Genomic DNA, 23,959 nt, shown 5'->3' with positions numbered 1-23,959 from the left:
ACCTTCCCTCTTGACAGAAACAAGCAGAACGAGTGAGCACGGGGGTTCGCCCACATTGCTGGCTTCCCCATAGTGCAGGGTGCCATTGACTGCATATCAACTCGGCCGTCTTCGTCAACCGAAAGGGCTTCCCCTCCCTGAATGTGCAGCTGCTATGTGACCGCACGCTACCCTGGGAGCAGTCACGAGGCCTTCGTCATGCGGCAGTCCAACGTGCCAGCTATCTTTCACCCGCCTCGACAAGTCAAAGGCTGGCTACTGGGCGACAAGGGCTATCCCCTCACACCATGGCTCATGACACTGGAAGAGGAAATGGAGGAAGACGCAAAGGTGCAACAGGGACCACACGCCTTGTCTGCAAGGGCTCTGCGTGCTCGCCTGATTCATGCATGCTATCAATAATGTCAACTACATCCCCCAACTCACCAACAGTCCTACACTCCCCACCTTTCCGCTCCCACAAGACAATCAAACCACCCTCCATCTGATAGCACATTGGTTTTCCCCCTCAGCTCATCACACAAATAAAAACCACCACCAAACGCAAATTCAAAGTCACATTTATCAATGAATAAATGAAATTATGGAAACAGAACAGAACTATTCCCCCTTGTGCATTGCCTTAGTGCCTGTTATTCGTGTGCCTTTACCTATCCTAGTGCTCCTACGAGGTGCTTCCCCAATGGGTGGTGGGAGGCCGCTGGCCTTCAATGGAGGAGCGTGCAGATGACCTCGGAGGACGACCTCGAACAGCTTTGGGACAGGAGGGCACGGCTTCAGACTGCGCCATCTCAGCATGGGCTGCAGCAGTTTGGCCTGGCTGGCTGATAGGCAATAACAAAGGCACTGGTGGAGTGGCAGGGGTGGGAGCAGGAATGCGGTCGTCCTGAGAGAGGACAGCAGGTTCGACTGCCATGGCGCCCCTGCCACTCTCCCATGGCAGCACCTCAACAATTCTGGTGATCAGCTGGAGAATGGATTGCTGGAGTGCTGTGACGCCCTGGAAGCTCAGATCCACAGTGGTCCCTAGAGCCACAATAGCAGCAGTCTGAGCTTCCATTGTAGCAGTCTGAGCTGCAACCGTAGCTTGAAGACCTTTGATGACATTGGTTTTTGCTGCAATGGAAGCCGTGACATCGGCCATCAGACGCTGCATCATGGTGAGTTCCACAGGTGTGCTGATGGAGGTGACCACCCATTCCATGTTGGAAAGGATGGGCTCCAAGCTCTGTGCAAAGCCCCGTGCCAAGTTGGAGCTGGACTCCTCCATGCCCCTTCTCATTGTGCGCAGGCTCTCTGGCGGGCTTTCCAGTGCCCCAAGCATTTGATGGTGTACGCCCATCAGCCTTCTTCTGTAGCCTAGCCCATCGAAGTTCTCATCTGACTCCTCTGCAGCAGAACTAGTGAGTGACCTCACCCTCCGGCGAGCTGGCACCTGCGGTATCCATTCCCCCACCCTGGCTCCTGTGCCCTTGTGCCTGGTGTCTCACCACATGCAGATCCCTCCTCTAAACTAACCTCTAAATGAGGCTCAATGTCAGTTTCTGAGCTGGTGGAAGCAAGTGTCAGATCGAGTGACGGTGTGGCTTCAGTGTCCTCCTCCTCCTCCTCCTCCTCCTCCTCCTTGGATGGTGCCGCCATGTGTTCTTGGGTATCTTCAATGACAAAGTGAACAGGTTGAGTTGTGGAGTGGGGAGAGGAGCAAGTAAGATGTGCGTGCCGACAGCATCTGCAGCACGTGAGTCAGAAAAGATTATGGGAGGAGGGAGATGTGGGAAAGGAGAAGGAGCATTAGATATGCAGTGACCCCCTTCATCAGCACCTCCAGCATGGCATGTTGTCATGACTGCAGTGATGGCCCGCCCAATGACCCGAAGCACTGTCTCCTATAGGGGGGTGAGGATGTGTAAGCATCCCCACCCCGATCACCCTCAGGTCCCTTGTGCTGCCGGCTGTTATGTGCCACCTTCTCCTACAAGACAGAGGACAGTGTGTCAGTGAGTATCCTGCGAGGTGTGTGGGTGATGTGCCTGTCGTGGTTGAATAGCTGCCAGTGTGTGTGACCTGGGAGTGGTGGTTGTGTGGCCTGCAAGTGTGGTACTATGTGCGGGTGACCACTCACCTTGACCACTCGTGTCAAATCATTGAACTTCTTTCGGCACTGCACCCACGTGCGTGGTGCCATGCTCCTGGCATTCACTTCCTGCACCATTGCCTGCCAATGCCTACGGAGCTGTAGTCCTGCCACCCTAAGGGTACATGTTGGCCCTCCTTTCGTCTATCCACTTCCACCTGGGCCTCCAGTGCATCATCTGTGAAACGTGGAGCCCTCACTCGCGCCGGTCCTGCCATCCTTACGGCCATCTTTCCCTCCTCCTAGTGGACTGTGCGTGTCCCATTTAAATGTGCACCTGCACTTTTAAGAGGTGCAGGCTGCTGATGACGTGCGCTGAGCACACCCCATTTCCGACTTCCTCATTTTCCGTGCAACTTCTCAGCTGCGCGGGTAGCGCTGGCTGCATGGAGATATCATGGTCAGTAGCAGGCAGCTCGAAATTCACGTGCTGCCTGCGAAGGGGCCATCGGGTGCGGGGTAATAGCTGATCACGCTACCCGCGCCCGAAAATGGGCCCTATCAAATTTTTCCCCTCTATTTTCTGGCAATTTAGAGCTTCCATTAATCCTAAATAGTAAGCAGTATTATAAAATATATCTTCAATTAGTCCATCCATATACCACCAGCAGTCTTTTATCTGCCAAACTTTGGCTTGAAGCTGGCTTTGGCCAACTTATCTAGCCCGGATTTTAATTGCCTGTGGGGAGCCGTGCAGGTGGAGGCTGAAGTGGACTGGAAACCATTTGGCCCTTCACAGCGTGTGTCCCGGGAGACTTTAACTCACCCGAACCCGTCGGGAAGGGCTAGCTGACTGCCAGATTTCAGATGGAAGGTGACTGCCGCCAAGGACCTGAAGGAACAATCCCCGGCAGTCAAGTAAGGGTTTAGGAGGAGGGTTCGGGGGAAGGAGAGAGAAACCCAGGGCAGGGGAGGCCAAAGGCTTCCTTGTGGGACCCAGAGAAACACTCCTGCTCCTTTTGGCCCACAAGGAAGCAAATAAACAAATTAGACTTTTCTGGGCCTCTTCTGGCCCCTAGATCCGTTGCTGCTGGGTTTTACTGGCGGTTCTGACACTGAGTAAGAATGCTACAATTTTACATTAAAATGATGCCATGTTCCTAATTGAGTCCAGGATCCCAATTTATATATATCAGTGAGGCCCCCATCTGCCTGCAGCTGGCACCTCTGCCACCTCCAAGAAAATGGCAGCTGGCAGGCAGGGGCACGGTGGTAAGTATTCTACTGTTATTTTAACCAGCTGCCCATCACGTTACTGTCATGCGGGCAGGCTTAAAATCGGGGCTTATATCTTTGTTTTTATTTAATTGAAACTTTGATTTTTTTTTTAAATCTTTTGTCAGATTAAAAGATAATTAAAATCAGTAAAAGTTGAATGATTTGGTGTCTGGAGCCCATCTCACCAATGTGCATTTTTAATATTTTTACTTCTAGTGATTGTTTTAAAATAATTATTTTCTCGCTTTCTCTCTCTCTCAGAACAGCAATTTTGGAATTCGGGGTTAGATTTTCTTCGCTTTGCTAATTTTTGTAAGAAAAACTGAGATGTGAGTGAAGAGTGGTGTGACATCACTAGAAAGTGTTAATGTACCAACTGCTGGTGCTCAGTATTCCTACCCCTCCAAAAATAAACGAGGAAACATTATCAAAAAATGGAGAGGGGGGGGGAATGATTTCTGGTTGTTAAGATCATTAAACAGGAAATCGTACACCAGCTGCAGCTGCACAGTCAAATCAAAAGGTATGTTAATCCTTTTATGTTCTGGAGTTAGTGACCTGAACAAACAGGAATATTTGGATCTGTCAGCAGTGACAGAAGTGAACAGTACACAGCAATTTCTTTGTCTGAAAACACAGCTACTGGCAAACAGTGCAGCAGGGAGATGCACAGGAGAAGGCGGCCTCGGAGTGTAGAGAGCGTAGGAGGTACAAGACTCTCAGTAGGAATTACCGCAGCAGTGGGGTAGGGCCGCCTTAGTCAGTGACCTGGGCCTGGTGGAGAAACAATGGGGTATAAATTTGTCTTGGCTGCTATTGCATCGACCGCCCGATATGCGCGCAGTCCGTTATACGCCCTGCCTGTTATACTCCTGGACCTTTATACGCCCCTGCCCAATATGCACCCCGCCCGTTATATGCCCAGCCCGATGTACGACTGGCCCAATATTCTGTACCCATTAGTCCATCGATATACCACCAGCAGTCTTTTTTCTGCCACACTTTGGCTTGAAGCTGACATTGGCCAACTTATCAATAGGCGGCCCATGCGATACCATGTGTTTTGGGCTCCCCGCCCCCCGAGTCGGACTTCTACCCCAACGCATGACGAGGCTCAGGCTCTGCAGGAAAGCAGCACCTGCTCCATAAGGACTTGCAGGGACAGTCAGAAATTGCTAGTAATGAGGGTCACCACTGCCCGCAAATTTAACATTATCAGGCCTTTCCACAGGGAACATTTTTGGAGCCTGCCTCTTTCTTCATTTGTCCTGAAGCCCAATGAACATTTTCTTTTCTGTACAATAAAAGGACGGCAGAGTGCAAGATGTGAGGAAAGTGAATTCATTTATTGTGTGGGCCCAAATGAGATAACTCACTCTCATTGCTGTAAGGGTTAAATAGCAGGAAATGTAATTTTAAAGTAAATTCACAACTTAAATTGTTAATAGCAAACTTTGTACTTTCTGACATGTGTCTGATCTCTTATTAAGGTTATTATTTGCCTCTCCTTGGACTATTTCACTGATGAGCCTGGATTTTCCACTGCTAGTCGCATGTTGTGACAATGTTAATCGGGCAGCCTGAAGCAGAAAATGGGTAGAGTTCCCATCCTACTGGAGCTCTGCCCGCTTTTTTTTATTCGTTCACGGGATGTGGGCGTCGCTGGCAAAGCCGGCATTTATTGCCCATCCCTAATTGCCCTTGAGAAGGTGGTGGTGAGCCGCCTTCTTGAACCGCTGCAGTCCGTGTGGTGACGGTTCTCCCACAGTGCTGTTAGGAAGGGAGTTCCAGGATTTTGACCCAGCGACAATGAAGGAACGGCGATATATTTCCAAGTCAGGACGGTGTGTGACTTGGAGGGGAACGTGCAGGTGGTGTTGTTCCCATGCGCCTGCTGCTCTTGTCCTTCTAGGTGGTAGAGGTCGCGGGTTTGGGAGGTGCTGTCGAAGAAGCCTTGGCGAGTTGCTGCAGTGCATCCTGTGGATGGTGCACACTGCAGCCACAGTGCGCCGGTGGTGAAGGGAGTGAATGTTTAGGGTGGTGGATGGGGTGCCAATCAAGCGGGCTGCTTTATCTTGGATGGTGTCGAGCTTCTTGAGTGTTGTTGGAGCTGCACTCATCCAGGCAAGTGGAGAGTATTCCATCACACTCCTGACTTGTGCCTTGTAGATGGTGGAAAGGCTTTGGGGAGTCAGGAGGTGAGTCACTCGCCGCAGAATACCCAGCCTCTGACCTGCTCTCGTAGCCACAGTATTTATATGGCTGGTCCAGTTAAGTTTCTGGTCAATGGTGGCCCCCAGGATGTTGATGGTGGGGGATTCAGCGATGGTAATGCCGTTGAATGTCAAGGGGAGGTGGTTAGACTCTCTCTTGTTGGAGATGGTCATTGCCTGGCACTTATCTGGCGCGAATGTTACTTGCCACTTATCAGCCCAAGCCTGGATGTTGTCCAGGTCTTGCTGCATGCGGGCTCGGACTGCTTCATTATCTGAGGGGTTGCGAATGGAACTGAACACTGTGCAGTCATCAGCGAACATCCCCATTTCTGACCTTATGATGGAGGGAAGGTCATTGATGAAGCAGCTGAAGATGGTTGGGCCTAGGACACTGCCCTGAGGAACTCCTGCAGCAATGCCCTGGGGCTGAGATGCTTGGCCTCCAACAACCACCACCATCTTCCTTTGTGCTAGGTATGACTCCAGCCACTGGAGAATTTTCCCCCTGATTCCCATTGACTTCAATTTTACTAGGGCTCCTTGGTGCCACACTCGGTCAAATGCTGCCTTGATGTCAAGGACAGTCACTCTCACCTCACCTCTGGAATTCAGCTCTTTTGTCCATGTTTGGACCAAGGCTGTAATGAGGTCTGGAGCCCAGTGGTCCTGGCGGAACCCAAACTGAGCATCGGTGAGCAGGTTATTGGTGAGTAAGTGCCGCTTGATAGCACTGTCGACGACACCTTCCATCACTTTGCTGATGATTGAGAGTAGACTGATGGGGCGGTAATTGGCCGGATTGGATTTGCTCCCCAGTGTAGTTTCCAGGGGCAGGACCAGCAGTGTGGGAAGTGCCCACCTCGTGGAGGCTTCATTTCATTGGAATAGGTTTTTGGGGACACATCCTTTACACCATTCCCATTGTTCAGGCTGCGAGGAGTGAAGTCTGAAGGATGCCCCTTTTCAAATGAGAGGGAATCACTGTGATTTAAAGGTAAGTAACTTCAAGCCTCCATATTTCAGTCATGTTTTTGATTGTTTCCCTTATTTTTTTTTTGCTGGCAATGTAATTGCCAGATAAAGTCAGAGAGGTTTATCACCAGCCCAGCTTGTGGGAGGATACAAGCCTTGTATGGCTTCACTCTTTTCTACCTTCTTCAGTTTTCTCCCTCCAGCTCTTAAAGATGCTGATATGCTACATTTCCATAGGTTCCCAGAGTTCCTCATAAAAGTGGCCAATTTTCATTTGTGAGCCTGAAATTCGTGGAGAGAGAGAGGGAGGCAAGTCTAAGGAGGAACGTAAGGAGGAGCAGAGCTTCCAGCACCCAGTCGGCAACCTTGACCACATCAAGAATCCTGGGGTCAGGCTATTTTCAAGATGCTGGATAGGGCACCTGTGCAGTGTTTCTGGCTCAACTGGGGCAACCGCCCAAAATATTTAAGACAGCCAGACAGTAGGCAGCTGAAGCCTCAGCCACAGTCTAAGTGAGCCTACATGGCTTCAGAATCAATGTTAACATTTTTTAAATGTCCTCTTAGCTTCTTCTGCTGGTTTTGGCAATGCAATCCATCACTCTATGATCAGTTGCGTTCCTGTCACCGACCTTGGAATTTTTGGACTCACCCACCTCACAGATGTAGATTGCTGGTTGTCAGGGGTACACGGGCAACCCTGGAATCCAGCATTGCTAGTGGTATACACAAGGAAATTACATCATATGGCATATTTTCCTCATTTACATTCTATTATAACACGCCCACCCATCTGTGTTTGTCTGACATCCAGTCTTACATGAGCATCAATTTTGTCCAGTTACATCGAAAAGACCGAAACCACCATCTTCACTCCCTGTCCCAAACTTTGTACTCTTGCCACCAATTCCATCCACCTTCCTGGCCACTGTCTCAGTCTGAACCAAATAGTTTGCAATCTCGGCATCCTATTCAACCCTGAGCTGAGCTTCTGACCCCATATCCTCTCCATCACAAAGAACTCTCATTTCCACCTCAATAACATCACCCGTCTCCACCTCTGCCTCTGCCCGTCTGCTCCTGAAACCCTCATCCATGCCTTTTTGTCACCTCCAGATTCGACTATTCCAATGCTCGGCCTCTCATCCCCTACCCTCCATAAGCTTCATCTCATCCAAAACTCTGCTACCGCTATCCTGGACCTAATCCCACTGACCTATCACCTCTGACCTTGCTGACCTACATTGGCTTCCAACACCTCCAATTTAAAATTCTCATCCTTGTGTTTAAATCCCTTCATGGCCTAGCCCCTAACTATCTACATAACCTCCTCCAGCCATACAACCCGCTCCCCCCAAGTTCTCTGTTCCTACGACTCTGACCTCCTGTGCATTCCCACCCCCCCCCCCTTTCGCCCCACCAGTGACGGTTGTGCTTTTAGAAAGCATGATTAAAACGCACTCAACTCTAGGCCTCATGCTGTGCAATTTCCTCCCTAAACTCCTTTATCTCTCCATCTCTCTCTCCTTTAAGCCCATCCTAAAGTCTCCTTGGCTCAGCATCTATTTTTGTCTGATTCCACCTCTATGAAGCACTACTTTAAAGGCGCTATATAAATGAAAGTAGTTGTTGTTGGTGAAAGTGGTGAGATTTCCAACGAGGTCAAAGAGGGGGCAGATCTGGGTTTTGGTATAAATTCCAACCCTCTCCCCAACTTGCTGTGCAACCTCCTTCTCTGATCCCAGGGATTTCAGGGCTCAAGTGTCAACAGGCAACTGGACCAAGGGGCTGAACCACAGCAAGCCTGATCCTGCCCTCACTGGACATCCAAACAGGCTCATTTCCCAACAGACATTATGGGTCCATGGCAGAGGAGAGGAGTAACTTTGAATGGAACCTGGAACACTTTTGACTATGAAGAAATTCAATTTCTTTTGAGACAAACTGAATATTTCTTTATTATGATATTACTGCTACTTGCAATTATCAAACAAACAGAACATTATGACTTTACTCTAACTACAGATTCCATTTATATAGAGCCTTTAACACAAAACAAATTCCATAGTGCTTCACAGATAGATAAACAGAAAATTGATGCCAAGTCAGGAAAGGAGAGATTAGGAGGGGTGATTACTAGCTTAGTCAAACAGTTGGGTTTTGGGGAGGTTTTTATAAGAGGATAGTGAGGTGGAGAGATGGAGCAATTTAGGGAGGGATCTAGAAAGTAGGAGCCAGGGAGCTGAATGTTCTGCTGCCAATGGTGTGATGGGGGGATGTGGGGTCTGAATCTCATATGAAAAAAGGAAAGGTTACTTTGGTAATACAAGATAGGATGTCAATTGAACCTTTGAAAACAGTATTATTGAGAAGCCAGAATTTAACAAGAATGCTGTTAGGCATCTTTCTGTGTCCCATATTGACCAACATTCTAACTTTACCTGCAGTATTGGCCACTGTAGGACATTAAAGATCCCTGGATCAGTGGAAGGAGTACTTTGAATCATGACAGTAGCTTTGCTACAATAAAGGTACAAGCATGTTTAAAACTAGCACAAATCCTCTGAGAATTGCCCTTTTCTGTAAAGTTCACTAATTATTCATTGTAAAGAAATTGTTTCGCACTGCTGGCCTATGAGGTAATTTATCATTTCTTTATTAATTGTTTAACTTTTTTTTTAAATGTACCTTCACGCTGATGCAGTGGGGCAGTGTGTCGAGGCACTAGTCTGCACTGCCACAGAGCGCTGGGCAGCAGCTTTAATCTCCCACTGCTCTGAGTGCCCCGTGTCACCTGTATCACTGCGGGGAGTTGCTCATCAGAAGTCACGTGCTTTTCCATAGGGAGGGAGGAAAGACTGGAGGAAAAGGTCATCGCCAGACTGCTCTTACGCATCTCATTTCATACACTGGCATTGGCAGAAGCTTAGGACCAAACCGTTCTCTGCCCTCTGAGCAATAGTGACCTGTGGTCTGGATATAGAGGAAAGATAAAAAGGAGGGAACTTTAAAGAATAAGTACCCTCAAGAAAACCATTTTAGCCCCATTTTTCCCCCTTTGTGGTCTCCCAGAGTGGACTGTCTTGTTTCTGAGTGAGAATGCAGACATGTCACTGTATCCACGGCCTCCGTTAATGCTGCTGTGTGACCAGCAGGGTTGTGGAGGAGGGGCTGAGACTCGAGGTGAAAGCTCTGCTGATTTTTTCTTCACTCCATTGACTAAGTGCCTTACCACCTCACTGTGCTGCATCCAATGGCCCAGCTGAGTTCATTAACTCTCTGCATCGGGAAAGCTAAAGTGCAAGTGTCAGATGAGGGGGGGGGGGGGGGGATTTGTACTAAGATTTGCTAGAATGCGGCACAGTGCAATGACTCAATGCACCATTTATCATCTTTAATACTCTGAAGGTTTCTCAAACATTCTTTGTCATTTTTTAAAAAAAGATACACAACCAAATGCTTTAATGTATGGTTAACATTTAGTGCACCAGACTAATGATGTTGGATAAAAGTAAAGAAAAAATGTAATGCCAAAAATGAGTTAATGCCTTTATGAGATCTGCTATTAATCAATATTCTTATCGCAAACCATTTTACCGCATCTCAGTTTATAATCGAGTTTATTCCTCGTGAAGATACGAGATGTGAGACGCCACTAATGAGCTCTCTGGACATTATGGGTGATCCGTTCTGTGGCTTGACTGAATATTACAATCCCCTTTTCCCGAGTACACAAACTTTGTGGGATCTGCAGCACCCATTCCACGGGCAGGATTCATTCTTGCTCTGCCGTGGACCCATAATTCAAGCATTCTTACGTTCTCGGTATTATACCTACTCTTTTTTTTAATGTGCTCCAGCTTTCTCATGCATTCCATTTGGTTTCTGTGAAATCAAGCATAGACTTTAAAGTAGGATTTAATTGCGAAAGCGGTAAAAGCAACGAGATTAAAGTGATCCTACTTATTCCAAGAATTGGGAAATATGCAGTTGTTTTTAACATTATAAAAACGAAGAGCTTGAAGAAAGTTATTTTTGCGACGGAGGACGTTATATTGTTGGCCCCAGAAGCAGGGAACTTCGGCAGAGGCAGACGCAGTGTGTTTTTTTTCTTTTTGGGTGGGTTTTATCTGGTGACTAGAATATTGTAAATGCTGCAGAACTTTTAACCACGTCACACCTCCGGTTTAAATTTTTGACATTTGAATAATTGTTGTAAGTGCATGCATATAAAATTCACACTCAGCCCAGGCAAGAGTGTCACTGTTGTGGATTTCACAGGCATTCCCACTTATCATAATCATGCATTGTCTTTATTCAGATTCTGAAGTAATCCTCAAGGTCACATGAAAAAGCTATTAATCATTATATAAGCCCTCAAAAAATGTGGGAGGTATTTATTGTTTGAGAATTGTAACTCTTTCCTTGCTGAATAAACAGGTACTCCATACAGCTGGTGGAATCAGAATACTGTGAGGATTCATATTCTCTAGTGTAAACTTGTGTTTTCTTATTTAGAAAAGACAGATAGAGAAATGAGGAAGAAAACTTAAACCAGAGAGCAAATAAACATACATATTTTGGGAATGGGGATCAACTAATTATTAATTTATGAAATAACTGGGAAAAAAAGTGTTTTGTCCTTGCAGCAAAATTGTAAAACTACAGAATAGTTACAGTCAGTCCACTTGATGTCACCTTTCCCAGGATGTGGAGATGCCGGTGATGGACTGGGGTGGACAAATGTAAGGATTCGCACAACACCAGGTTATAGTCCAACAGCTTTATTTGAAATCACAAGCTTTCGGAGCTTTGCTCCTTTGTCAGGTGGAGCAAAGCTCCGAAAGCTTGTGATTTCAAATAAAGCTGTTGGACTATAACCTGGTGTTGTGCAAATCCTTACACCTTTCCCAGCGCACTGCAGAAAGGCCATAGGTTGAATAGCCCAGTTACAACATTACAAACCGGTTCAGGGCTCTCATGTTTCCGAATACACTATTAGCATTTACCACATTTTGGATAGTAATGATGTCCTTCTTAATGTCTGTTTAAACAGTGTTTCACATCAGTGTTAGCATGCCCTCTGCAGCTAGCCAACACAGATTACCACCCTAATGATAGTCTCCCACACACGTATATAATATGTGCTTATTTCTGCAACAGTAGCTGACAGCTGCAGAGGGAGAGGACATATCAAGTTTTCACAGCTTGGTAAGAGATCTAGGAAACCTATGTATCCTTCCGTGTTCTACAAAGGGAGAATAGTTCAGTATGTGTGAAAGAACAAACACCACATTGTAATTAAAGATACAATGATTGTTTTCTGTTCACCTAAAAATAATCCGTTTAAATAGTCGACTCTGATCTGTATGGTTAATAAATTGTTCAGCTGCCATGTTGGATAAGCCAGCTTGCTTATTTACTAAAATGACTCGATTAACTTGTCGCTTTTTATATGAAGAAATTGATTGAGTTAAACTAATGGAGGCTTCCTATCAAAGAATGCTACAGGACTGTGCTGAATTACTAACCCTTCGGTACTGAATGTGTATTCCAACAGCAACATTTAAAAAATATCCCAAGACCAACAATTTTCACTTTGTTTCAAGAAGGCTGTAAATATTCTGAGTGTCTTTAAATTTTGTAATCTAATTCTTATCATCAAACCCAATTTTCCACCCATGCTGGTTATATTCGGAATTCTGTGACTTTAAAAGGGCCTAAAAATCAAATTGGGAGGAAAAAGTTCAAAAAATATTAAATATATTAATATTTTTATTCAAAAGAATATCACACGCTTCTGGTTTTTTTTGCCATCTGCAACAACGGCACCAAAACAGTAAACTGAAGTTGAAAGCAGTAATTGTGAACTGTATAGTGATATATAAACAAACCTCCCACTCATTCTTGCTGCAGGAGTATTTGTTGTTTGCTGCTGTTTTTCCACACATGTTTGGAGTATTAATTTTAACGCTTTGGGTATTGGATTTCCCTGGCAACTTTCCAAATGCACGCTTAAAATAACAGGGATGAACTTCCTTGGTCATTCCAGCAAACACCTGCCATTGACTCCAGCTGGAGTCCGGTGGAACAGCTCAGAAAAAGGCCATGAGCCGGATACACCAAGGCACAACCACAGTTTGCATTTCCTGTTTAGCCTTGTGAGGGATGGAGCTGCTGTCCATCCTTTACAAGGACAGCCATGTCGGAGGGTGGGGCCGCTGGTGGCGACTCTCTACACTTGCTGTCCCTGCTTCCCCGGCCCATATGCCAAGTCAGATGAGGAGCACTGGCCTCCAGAAGGGCGTAAGAGGGCATCGCCAGGGAGACCCCAGGCTAGGGAAGTGGCTTGGACCGGTGCAGATGGCCAAATTGAAAACAAAACTTCTAGTATCGGCCCCCACCAAAAAGTCACAGGGTCATTGCGTGGAAGGCTTGAGGCCTCCCCAGGGCTGAAGTTTCCAGCAGCATTGGACAGGCGGGTGCCAGCCCAAGATGTACCCATAATGAGTCGGGCACCCACCAGCCACATGCAAATGAGCTGCCCTCCTGCTGGCCCGGCAAACTCCGATGGAATTGGCTCCGGCGGGCATGATTCCGGTGTAACTGTCAGGATCGCAGCCCACAGATTTACAGCCCCTGCACCTGCTGTTCTGATATTCTGTTAATTATTGAAAACTAAACTTCAGGGAACAAATAGTCCCCAAGAGTCTTTCTGTGTTCATTTCCAGTCTCTGGAAAATAAATCAGAAACATGTTTCCTTTTGTTTTCATTTTGTAGCAGAAATTATACCACAATTTCTACGATGTAAAGAGGCCCTTTAATTCCTATTTATGAACTTACACATACATTAGTATACCACAAGGTACAACAACAACAACTGCATTTATTTAGTGCCTTTAACGTAGAAAAATGTCCCAAGGTAGAGTCTGAACTCTGTGTATTTTAGTAAGTTAGCTGCCATGTTTTGAATGATTGTACAATAATCATTTACTCTGTTACCATTTAATCAATTACTCATTGAACCCCTGAAAGTATATACGCGGTTCTGACCTCAGTCTGTGTACCACTGGGCCAGGAACAATATCAGCATAGAATTGGGCTCCGAACATTTTTGGACACAAGGTCAGATCACAGCCTCAGGTGATTTAAACTTTTCCTCGAATGCAAGTTTTTGCAGATTCCAGCAACGCAACTGGGGTACAGACTAGAAAACTGACTGGACCGAGGCTTCCTCCCAGCTTAAGTGCACCCCCTGGAGTTGAATGAAACAGTGGCACTTAGGTCCCCATGAAAATATTTTTGGGCAGAACAAGTACGGGACGAGTACAAGCAAAGTATTTTTTCAATGATTTCAGGTTTACTGTTTCCATTAATAACTGAGCTGGAAATTGTTAAACTTCATAGCAAGACTTGTATCAGCAGGAACAAAAGAAAAAGAACCTCAGTGAAAGCTCTGTTCTAGTAAGAACATTTCACTACTGATAATAAAATCAACTTAGACAAGTCTTTCTCACATCCCATAATTATTTGGCCCATTGTACAGATAGTAAAGAAAATAAAGAGTTCTTCTTGAACGTACAAGTGGCCACTTGAATCGATGAGCTTCTTAATTTCAACCCCCTAGAATGCATTTTGAACTGAAGTGCCAATTCATTGTAACTCGCTTGCTCTATGTTCATCAGAGTCACATCACATAAAGGCTACAATCTTAAAATATCTTTTATAAACCTTTTTTGATTCTGTGTTTATATAAACTGAACTTAAAGGAATTCTGCTCTTTTCTATAACTTCTTCAAAATAAAATTTCTGTATTAATGTTAAATATTTTTTGAATGTATCTGACAATGAGGCACCACAGCTTGTTTCTCCAATGCGCTGTAACTGTGGAATGGTGGTGGGCTGATTTGTATCCATGATGGTTTTTGCACTGAGTTTCCAATGTTGTTCGGGTTGTCAGAGGAGACGGGGCACCCAGTGACTGTCGGGATTGGAGGAAACCCCAGCAGTGAAGGCTGCTCTCTAACGCCTTCTAGTGGACAATTGGAGACCAACGCAGCCAGTTCTGGGAACAAATCACCTGCCTACCCTCGCAGCTGGGTGATGGTGCTTGGTGTCGGGGTCCTAAAAGGAAGAGAGCTTGTACCATTTTGGAGGAGGAGCAACAAGTAAAAAGTGAATGCACAGAAATGTAAATAACCATAGAACATTTCCTCATTTGATTAATGCTTTGAATAAACTAAAAAAAAAATCCCAGGTTTTTATTTAGAAATGATTCTACATCTTTTAGGTTCTGCAAAACTGATGAATAATGATTCTTAAAAAGATAAAAATGTCTGGCCTAGTGCGGCAGTACACAAGAAAACCCAATAAAGTCACAGGTCTAGTCATTGGTCTGTGCAGTGCTAGTTGATCTAAGCTAGATCAACAGACATAGAGGGAATGCCACAATAAGCCTTAATAAATCTAGGCTATGGAGGGGATGATTAGCCAGGGTCCCTGCCCCCAATTGCTCAGGTGAGCCCTGTGCGGAGGCTTGGCAAGGAGAAGGTCAAGCTTGGCTGTGATGTCCACCATAACCTGCCAACAATGACAAATGGAGAATAGCTCCTTGGACCGTAGATTCAAAACCCAGAACTGTGTAACTTCAGCTATGCCTGCCCCAGTTCTCAGCTGAGCTCCCGGATGGAGTGCTTTGCAACGGTTAAGAATTCCATGCAGAAGGATTACAAGCAATTAAAAGGAAGCCTGTTGCCAGTTGTTAATGCAGCAGCGTTAGTTACTATGGTGTCGTCGCCCTATTCCACCCAACCCCCTGAGACAAAAAGAGGTTACATGAAATTGAGCTACTATGTGAGAAAAGAACTGGGCAGCTTGGTCAAATAAAATGTAGAAATCGGCAAGGTGACAATCAAGTTGCTGCATAATGATAGGAAGCTTCCATTAGTTTAACTCAATCATAGCCCACCTGATTAATATTAAAGATGGAAAATTGGGGTGGACGAATATAAAAATGGGCACAAAGCCCTGTGCCAGGGTACTCGTTATAAAATCTACCCCATAATATACTAGTAATAAATTCCATTGTATGATAGTGAACGCAGCATAAACATGTCATACCTGCGGCTTCACTATTTAAATTGCATGCTTGGCTTTTGTAGGCTTGTGCACTACTGTTCAAAATTACCTCTCTCTTTCCTTTCTGACCTGGTGCACTGTGCATATTAAATCAATAGTGCAACATCAGTCAATACTTAATGAGATTGGGAGCTTTGGAAAGGTGAATGGTTAAAAATAAAATTCCACTGTCAGGCATTGGCCCCCTAAAAGCCCAGAACACCATCTGAAGTTCTCAATGAAGAGTTATTATAGAACCTTGTTTCAAATTCAAAGCAGTGCCATGTGAATTCCAAGGGAACTATAATGTGTGATGATACATGTCCTGTTCTGGCATCGGAGAACTTAATCATCAACTCATGTAAGCTAACTCTCCATCCCTTCCTCCATCATACAAACTGTATATTCAAACTCTATAGCAACGAACGGTAAAACACAAGCCAAAGAGGCTACAAATATTCCAGGTGTTTGAATGTGATGCCAGTGTTGACTTTGAAGGCACTTCAATGGTCGATAAAGTGTCATCCTGTACAAATGGCTGCCAATCTAGTTGGAGCAGTTCTTGAACCAAAAAAAAATCCTGGAATGAAAACATTGAATAAAAGTCAAAATTCTGAGATCCAACATCCAAGTCCCTGTAGGCGGCATGTGAGTCAGTCGGCCATGTGTGTTCTGGGTTTCATTAATCTCTAAGCAAGGAATTCCAGTCAGGAGGCCTCAAAGAGATAGTGTATCCTACCTTTGGGACAAGCAGAAGCTTTGTTTGCTTCTTGCAGCAGACATGTTGCCCATTAGCTGAGGCAGCGATCAGGGAAGTGCTGTTGCTAAAGATCATGAGGAAACAAGCAAACTGTTCCATCATCCTCCTTGCTGATGAAGGAATAAATAAAATAAGAGCCTAAAACAAAAGCAAAAACTGCATTCAAAACCAATATTTGACAGGACTGTACTCAACCATCACCATAAACCACTGGAGGTTGCATTATACAGTCAAACCTAATCAGTATCAGTTCAGTTGTTACAAACCTTAAAACAAAACTTTTTGTCACTCCCTTGTTCCTACATGAAGTTCCATTAAAGCCTGTGGAGGTCACTCTCAGATAAGACAAATGTCTTCATAATATATCCCCACTTAAAACAAACAAGTTAGCAGCTTCCTGGGAAAGCTGCTCCTATTATAACAAATTGCACAGCTGTAACTGATTTGGGAGTCACCGGAAGTGCTCAGTAACACTAGAATCTTCTGAATGTGATTCTCGTAAATGAAGGAACAACTGTAGCACGGTAGTAGGAATTTTCTTTGCAGCAGTCTGTGAATGAATAATCAGGAGAGGAGCTTGCAGTATAATGACTTGCCTTCCCACCATATAATTATTATTGTAGTCCCCACAAACGTGTGATGACAAAGTTTTAATATTCACTCTTTTCTGAGTGGCTTTAATGACTATTTCAAGCACCATTTTTAAAGCAACTTGAAAGTCTACAAACTGATATTTCTGCATGGTTGGAAATTGGGTTGTCACCTGTCCAATTTTTTTTTGGGGGGGTGGTGGAAGAATCCAGAAATTTCTAAAACGTAAACTTAATACAAAAAGTCTGGTTTAAAACAGAAGTCCTCTTTTGTCCCATTGCCTCTGTGTTCAATGATGTGTGGAGACATTTTAGTTGTTTATTAAGATTGTTGACATTTTCAAACTTCAGGATTCAATCCCAGATCCCGTCTCTGCCCCACCCCTCTCCTGTCCCCTATCCAGTTTTTGACTTGACAGCCCTAATTGGAAGCTCTCTGTGCAGCAAATGGCAAGGGGTTTCCACTTGTGTGCTTGGCAGCCCATTGGCGACGCACAAGTACCTAAAACCCCTGGCTATAAGTTTAGGGAACGTAACGCAAGTTCTGTTTATGAAATGCAATCTTCACAGCCTAAAGAAGAGACATAATCCAGCTTTTAAATTGATCAGTCCATATGACCCTGATTTATGTTAGTTTTGTTTCCACAGTCAATGACTGTCTCCTCACTATCTGTGGTTCAGCTTTTATCTCACTAATGAATCCTGGAGTCAAATGCCATGATAGCTTCTACAGCGATTCTGCAATTATTTCTCATTGGATGCTTTACAAGTGTTAAATAATGAGACATGCAGGAATGTTTTCCTTCGTCTCAGTCACATCAGAATGTTGCTACCATTGATCTAAGGCTCGGGCTGCTGTTCCTGAATATACATGATGTCATTTTAATTTCATTCACATTCCTGCCAGACAGCTGCTGTCAACATCACAGAGTAAAAATACCAACTTGCTTGTGACAGCTGCCATTTGAGGTACTTTGTACAGCGACTCCCAGAAATCTCTGCCGTCATTCTCATGTTACACTGAGCATGCTCAGTCTGGGCAAGAAGTGCTGAGTGCAATCCGCAGGTATTACATTGCATATCACAAGATAGGACGTCCAGCCTTATCATCAAGATGGCAGCAGACCGTCAGTAACTAAATTGCTTGGCATCCAGTGTTCTGGCGATATTCTTTGAATTAGAATAACTCTTATGGAAAATTCTCCTAAGCAGCCCTAAATATTAATGTGGGGAAGGAAGGGGTCAGAGGAGGCCAAAGTTGGTTTGACTGTAAATTTGACCCCTAATGTAATCATATACGTACTCACACTTAGTCCTCACATGCATATGTACACAAAAGCAAACAGAACTATTTGCCACTAATGCTGACAGCTTCAAGACAGCCAGACCACAGGAAGTTAAGAGACCGAGCTAGCTGTCTTGCTAGTGCTGCTATGTTTGGTACCAGCTGTGCTTCATACCCTGGACTTGGCTCGCTGAAGGCAGTATCATCTGTTCTGTACGCAATCTAGAATGTCTTTCTGCTTCCTTCTGCCATGTCGGAGATTGGCAGTTACCAGGTATTCAGCAACATCCTCCAAATATACACACCACACACAAGTACATGAAAGCCTATAAATGGAAATGCATGTATATACGCACAGTCAGAACATTTTGAGTCACTAAGGATTCCTTTAAATCAGCTTTCACCATCACACATATCCCAGTTTCCCTTGTGAGCTTGAACCTCTGTTTGCACTGGTCCACCTAAAGGCATAGATAGACCATTCAGGCTCACAGTGACTGTTTAGCGTAAGTTCACTTCCTCTTGTATACCTGCACTGCAGCGATGGGTACAATTGTCATCCTGGTTCTCTACACACTGTTACTTTTTTAGCCCAAATCATAAATTAAGGTTTAGTGACCTTTTACTCTAGTTGAATATACGACATAGCAATTTAGACTTTTTAGCATGAAAATTAATTGTACTGATCAATAATTGGCTAAATAGGTTTTATTTTTGTCCAGTAAAATTAAAGGTTAGCAGCTGTGTTAAACCCCTGTTGGAATTTGTGAGCTGATATTAATATTGTCCAAATGCAACTTGACGCCTTGCCTACCATTTGCTGCATGGCAGTAAGTCAGTATTAAAATTATCGCCAGGTGGGAAATCACCCCTTTGTTCATCAGTAGGAATCTCCCTGGTGGACCATTTTCTTTCTCAGATGCAGTAGCCTCAGCTTGACAAACATGCAGGTTAATCAATTTTTTCAAAATCTCCCTAATTAAAATGAAGATGTTTCGGAAAATTATTCAGTTAAAATAAAGATGGGACAAAATAATAGGTTTATGAAAACGTATGATGGAACAGTCACTGACTGGGTCGTCGCCTCTAATCCTTGTTCATTGCTGCCACCAGGCTGGCATTACCCTGGAGTCCTTTCGCAATCTAAGCAAGCCTATGAATGAATATCGAGGCAGACTTTGCCTGTGGCGGTCTGCATTAGAAATTCACCCTCCATCTATCATAAGCTTTTACAAACTGGAGCACCTGTTTTCTAATTTGAGCTGATCATTTTACGAGCAATCAAGCTAAGAGAAAACGCGTGCAAAGGCTTGAAGAAAACATTTAACCATCGCTGGCATTTGCCCAAACAGCAGCTTCTGTGGGAAGTCAGACACAACATCTGCACTCGAACATATATAGCAACATCCACGAAAATGGCTGATGTCTCATAAATGATCGGCTAGACCTGCCTTTTACAAGTTCCTTTTTAGTTCCTCTATTGCTGTTTTGCTTTGGCTGGAAAAAGTGCAGGTCCAGAAATAGTTACTTAGCTTGTTAAAAAGCAAATAGCATACTAATTAAATAGCCCATTGGTTTAATATAATTCTATCCAATTTTGTGCTAGTTATGTATGCCAAAGAACGTGTTTTGAACATTATATGTTTCTGTAACTGCCTCAAGCAGGGACGTGACATTAAATGCTAATGTATTGGTACAATCTTCTTGCGAAAACCTTGATTGCAGGATTCTAAGAGATGGAAGTATTTCTAGTTTTCACTTTTGAATGATAGGATTGCAATTAAAAATCAAATATTTGAATGTTCAATCATATGCAAAATCAGGCTACTCGTTAAGCAAGTTAACCTTCAGCATTGTGCACAGTAGCACATTGGCATTATGCGGAATGAACTCCAATTCACTCAGATTAACTTTTTTATCCAATGCAGCAACAGCCCATCTAATTAAATAATAAGATATAGCAGGTTATTGTTTAATTTAAGCTACATTCGGTTCGTTTTTACATGCCCCCTTGGAATCACACATTATTTACTGGCAAAGAGGGCAGTTAGATGCCCTACGACTTTCACAGCTAAGGCAATGTTACACTAAGAAAGAAATAATTGCCATTTAAATAGCCCCTTATCACATTAAAATGCTTCGAAGTGCTTCACACAATGAATTGCTTTTGGAATGCAGTGACTGCTGTTGAATAGGTAAATCTGGCAGCCATTTTTCATCAGCAATATCCCACGAGCTGCAATGAGACGAATGATCAGATAATAGGGTTTTTAACATTCATCTGAAGAAGCAAACAGGACCTTGGTAATTGCCATGAAATGTCTTTTCTATGTTAAAGGCACTATATAAATCCAATTGTTGTTCTTGGTTTAATGTTTCACACTATTAAATATAACAGTGTTTGCTCATAGAATTGAAGCCATCCACTGAAGCACATAGAAGAGCTCCCCCGATAGCTCAGTAGAAAAATTCATCATGTGATGGATTAAAAAGTTGTCAGGTAATATCCTGTTCTGGGCTGAGTTGGTTGATCTTGGCAGAACCAGCAATACAATTAACCTCAATGTCCCCAGGTCAGAAAATGGGGAACAAAATCAGCCAAGGTTCCAATTTCTGACTGCGACACAGTGACATGCTGTTAGACAGTATATACAAAGATGTTAGGCAAGAACAGGATCAGGCCCAGTTGTGATGCCTGCAAAAGTTGAATAGCCTGTCAACACTCACTGTCGAGGTTTAGATATGAACAACGGCCATTTGGGCAAGCAATAGAAGGGTACGTATCCGAGCATGGGGCAACAGCTTTCAGAAGAGATGGAGGGAAAAGAAAGAAAACTGGGGAGAAAATAAAATGCATACAGAAACAATGTGCATTCACACACACACACTCTTGAACTGAATCTCCAAGAGGTATACCCCAGATTGTGAGCATGAGGTGGTTCATGTCTATATAAAAGTGCTGCTACTCATGGCAAAATATTCATGTTAAGACCTGTTCACATTTATTGGAAATGACGGTGTTAAACTAACTAAGAAATATTGGCAGCCTTTTGTGAAATAATGTACAAATAAGCTGATCAGATGCCTTTATTGCGCTATTATGCACTTTGCTGCACGCTGCTGATTGGCATGATGACAAGACAGTGGGCTGAGTATTTAATTTTCTGTGGGTTAAAATTATGAATTTTTATTATATATGTATATATATTTCATTAGCACAGCCCTGTTGAATAGCGCTCATTGGAAAATCTAAGCCCAGCGTAAAAACTGGCCTGAACTTGGCCAAATCACCTGAAATAAGACCCTCTCTGCAGACAGGTCTTCAATAAACCAACTCAATGGCACTCTGTGAAATGCTGTCAATGAAGATGAGATCTCCAGGAGAATGCAAAGCAGTCGTGCTGACTGCAAGCAACCTGAGCTTCTTAGTAAGCAGAACAAAAGGTGCTAATCTTCTCACCTAATATTTAACTCAACCCAGTGTTTCATATCTCTGACATTTGAGACAATTTGACATGCCTGTTAGGTTATGGTAAATGAAACTATGACAAACTTGCAATTTTGGTTTTATGCTGGTGCACAGTAAGTGCACAGTAAGTGCACAATACTGGGCGGTTCTGTGATGCAATTCCCTCATGTTCTAATAATTATTCTCCTGATAAAAAAAATAATGAATGCAGCTCTTGTGGGGATCAAAGTCCAATTGGTTCCCTTCCAAATATTTTTTTAATAAGTGACAATGAAGAAAAGACATCAGGCTTTTCTAACGTCTAACACATGATGGTTAGTAGCACATTTAATATTAATTATCGAAAAGCATTTCCGTCGCTATTTGACTTTATTCATGATTCTACAGATGTCAGTTTTATCGTTAACATTTACATGTTAAATTACATAGCAAGCTTTTTTTAATGTGTATATTTGCTTTGAAAATGTTTGATCCTCTTTTATTGTACAAAGAGGTGTTGTCCCTTTAAATGAAAGAAAGCAAAGTGTACATAGAGTAGACATTTTCTTTTTATTTGCTTTCCTGTGACATGCCCCAACTCATCCGTTACAGTAGTTGGCTCTGACTCAGCTTTTAACTGGAGAAGCTGTGTTTAGCCTCGGAGATGGGCTTTGTTCCAGTGTACAGTACCATCCTCGTGACAAACCATCCAGAAAATGAAGGAAACCAATGACCTGATACATGATTTGTAGGACACTTATTTCATAGAGGCTTTCATTCAGCAGAGCGTGCTTTACTGCTTTGGGAAGATTCAGCCATTTGTAGGGGCATAAAGTTGATGTGCAGTTTGTAAATATGCCAGTAAAACCACTTTCGTGGCTCCTGTGATTACGCATTTTTTTTAGTTTGGCTCCAAATTTGATGGCATTGACTTCAGTCTGCACCATTATAGCTTTCCTTATTAATTACCAATATCTCCTTCCTTTTATTTCTTGCTGCCTCCGCCATAATAACTGATCACGCCCTTCATCCTTCATTGGCCGGAGAAGACAAGTATGCAGACTGCAGGATTTTTCAATGACTTCCAACTAAGAATAGCCCTGATCCAGGCATGTGGTATTTGCAAGTATTACAGTTTTGGTCAGCACTTACTAACAGCGGCAAAACTGCAGGAGGTACCAAGAATATCCATCTGTGATTAGGCATTCATTTTACAATGTAAACAGATGGAATGCTCTCGGCATTTCTTACTCCCCCACCCCCATTCATAATCAATAGGAGAAATAATCAGCCCCTCTACGTCGTTAGTTGGTATCTTAATCTTGGAACGGTAACTTCCTTGTTCCAAATTCGCTATCGAGATCTGGGGCATGATTTTAGCATGGAGGCGGGAAGGGAGCGGGAGGAAGATAATCGGATGCGAAACCTGGAAGTTAAGTGGGCTGGTCACAATCTGCAATTGTGACCTTAGCGAGGGCAATGAATTTTACTTCCAGGCTTCGCGCCTGGCAGCCAGGCTGATTGACAGTCTGACTGGCTGTCGGGGGGGAAGGCCAGGGATTGGAGAAGAGGGAGGATGGGATCGTGGGGGGGCATGGGTGTTGCTGGTGCCAGAGATAGAGATCACTGATGCCGGGAGGAGATTGAAGGTCGGATGAACAGGTTGCAGAGATCGGAGCTCGGTTGCACATTGGGAGACGAGATCGGAGGTCGGGTGAAGGGTCAGACGTGGGTGGGGGGGTCCACCATCTGGGGGAGGGGTCGGGCGATCGTAGAGGTCCAATCACGCCATTTGAGCTTGTTGGGCCTGGATGAAGCACTCCTGCTCCTCCGGGCCCACAAGCAGTGCAATAAAGGCACTCACCTCATGGATCCAGCCCTTCCCTCCCGCTTTCACCTGACGTAAATCAAAAGCGATGGGAAACCCGAACAGTTTAGGTAAAATTCATTTAACATTTGTAGTACACAAAAAATTAAGTGCCTCAACTATTTCAATTAGGCACATTGCCCCTTTAAGTATCGGCCCGCTGGCTTTAAGTGGGGCCAGGACCTCTGGGTGTCTGTTGGGCATGCACATCCAAACGCGCCTGGGTCAAACCTGGAAGTGGGCGCGTTAGAGCCGGGATGCGGTCCCGCTCCAAATATCTACTATTTTGACTGCCCACCCGCACCCAACCCACCCATTCTTGGGAGTTAAAATTACCCCTCCTAGTGTCGG

This window comes from Heptranchias perlo, chromosome 31 (assembly GCF_035084215.1).
Source record: "Heptranchias perlo isolate sHepPer1 chromosome 31, sHepPer1.hap1, whole genome shotgun sequence".
NCBI lineage: Eukaryota > Metazoa > Chordata > Chondrichthyes > Hexanchiformes > Hexanchidae > Heptranchias > Heptranchias perlo.
The sequence above is the reverse complement of the archived record's forward strand: the minus strand, read 5'-3'. Positions refer to the sequence as shown.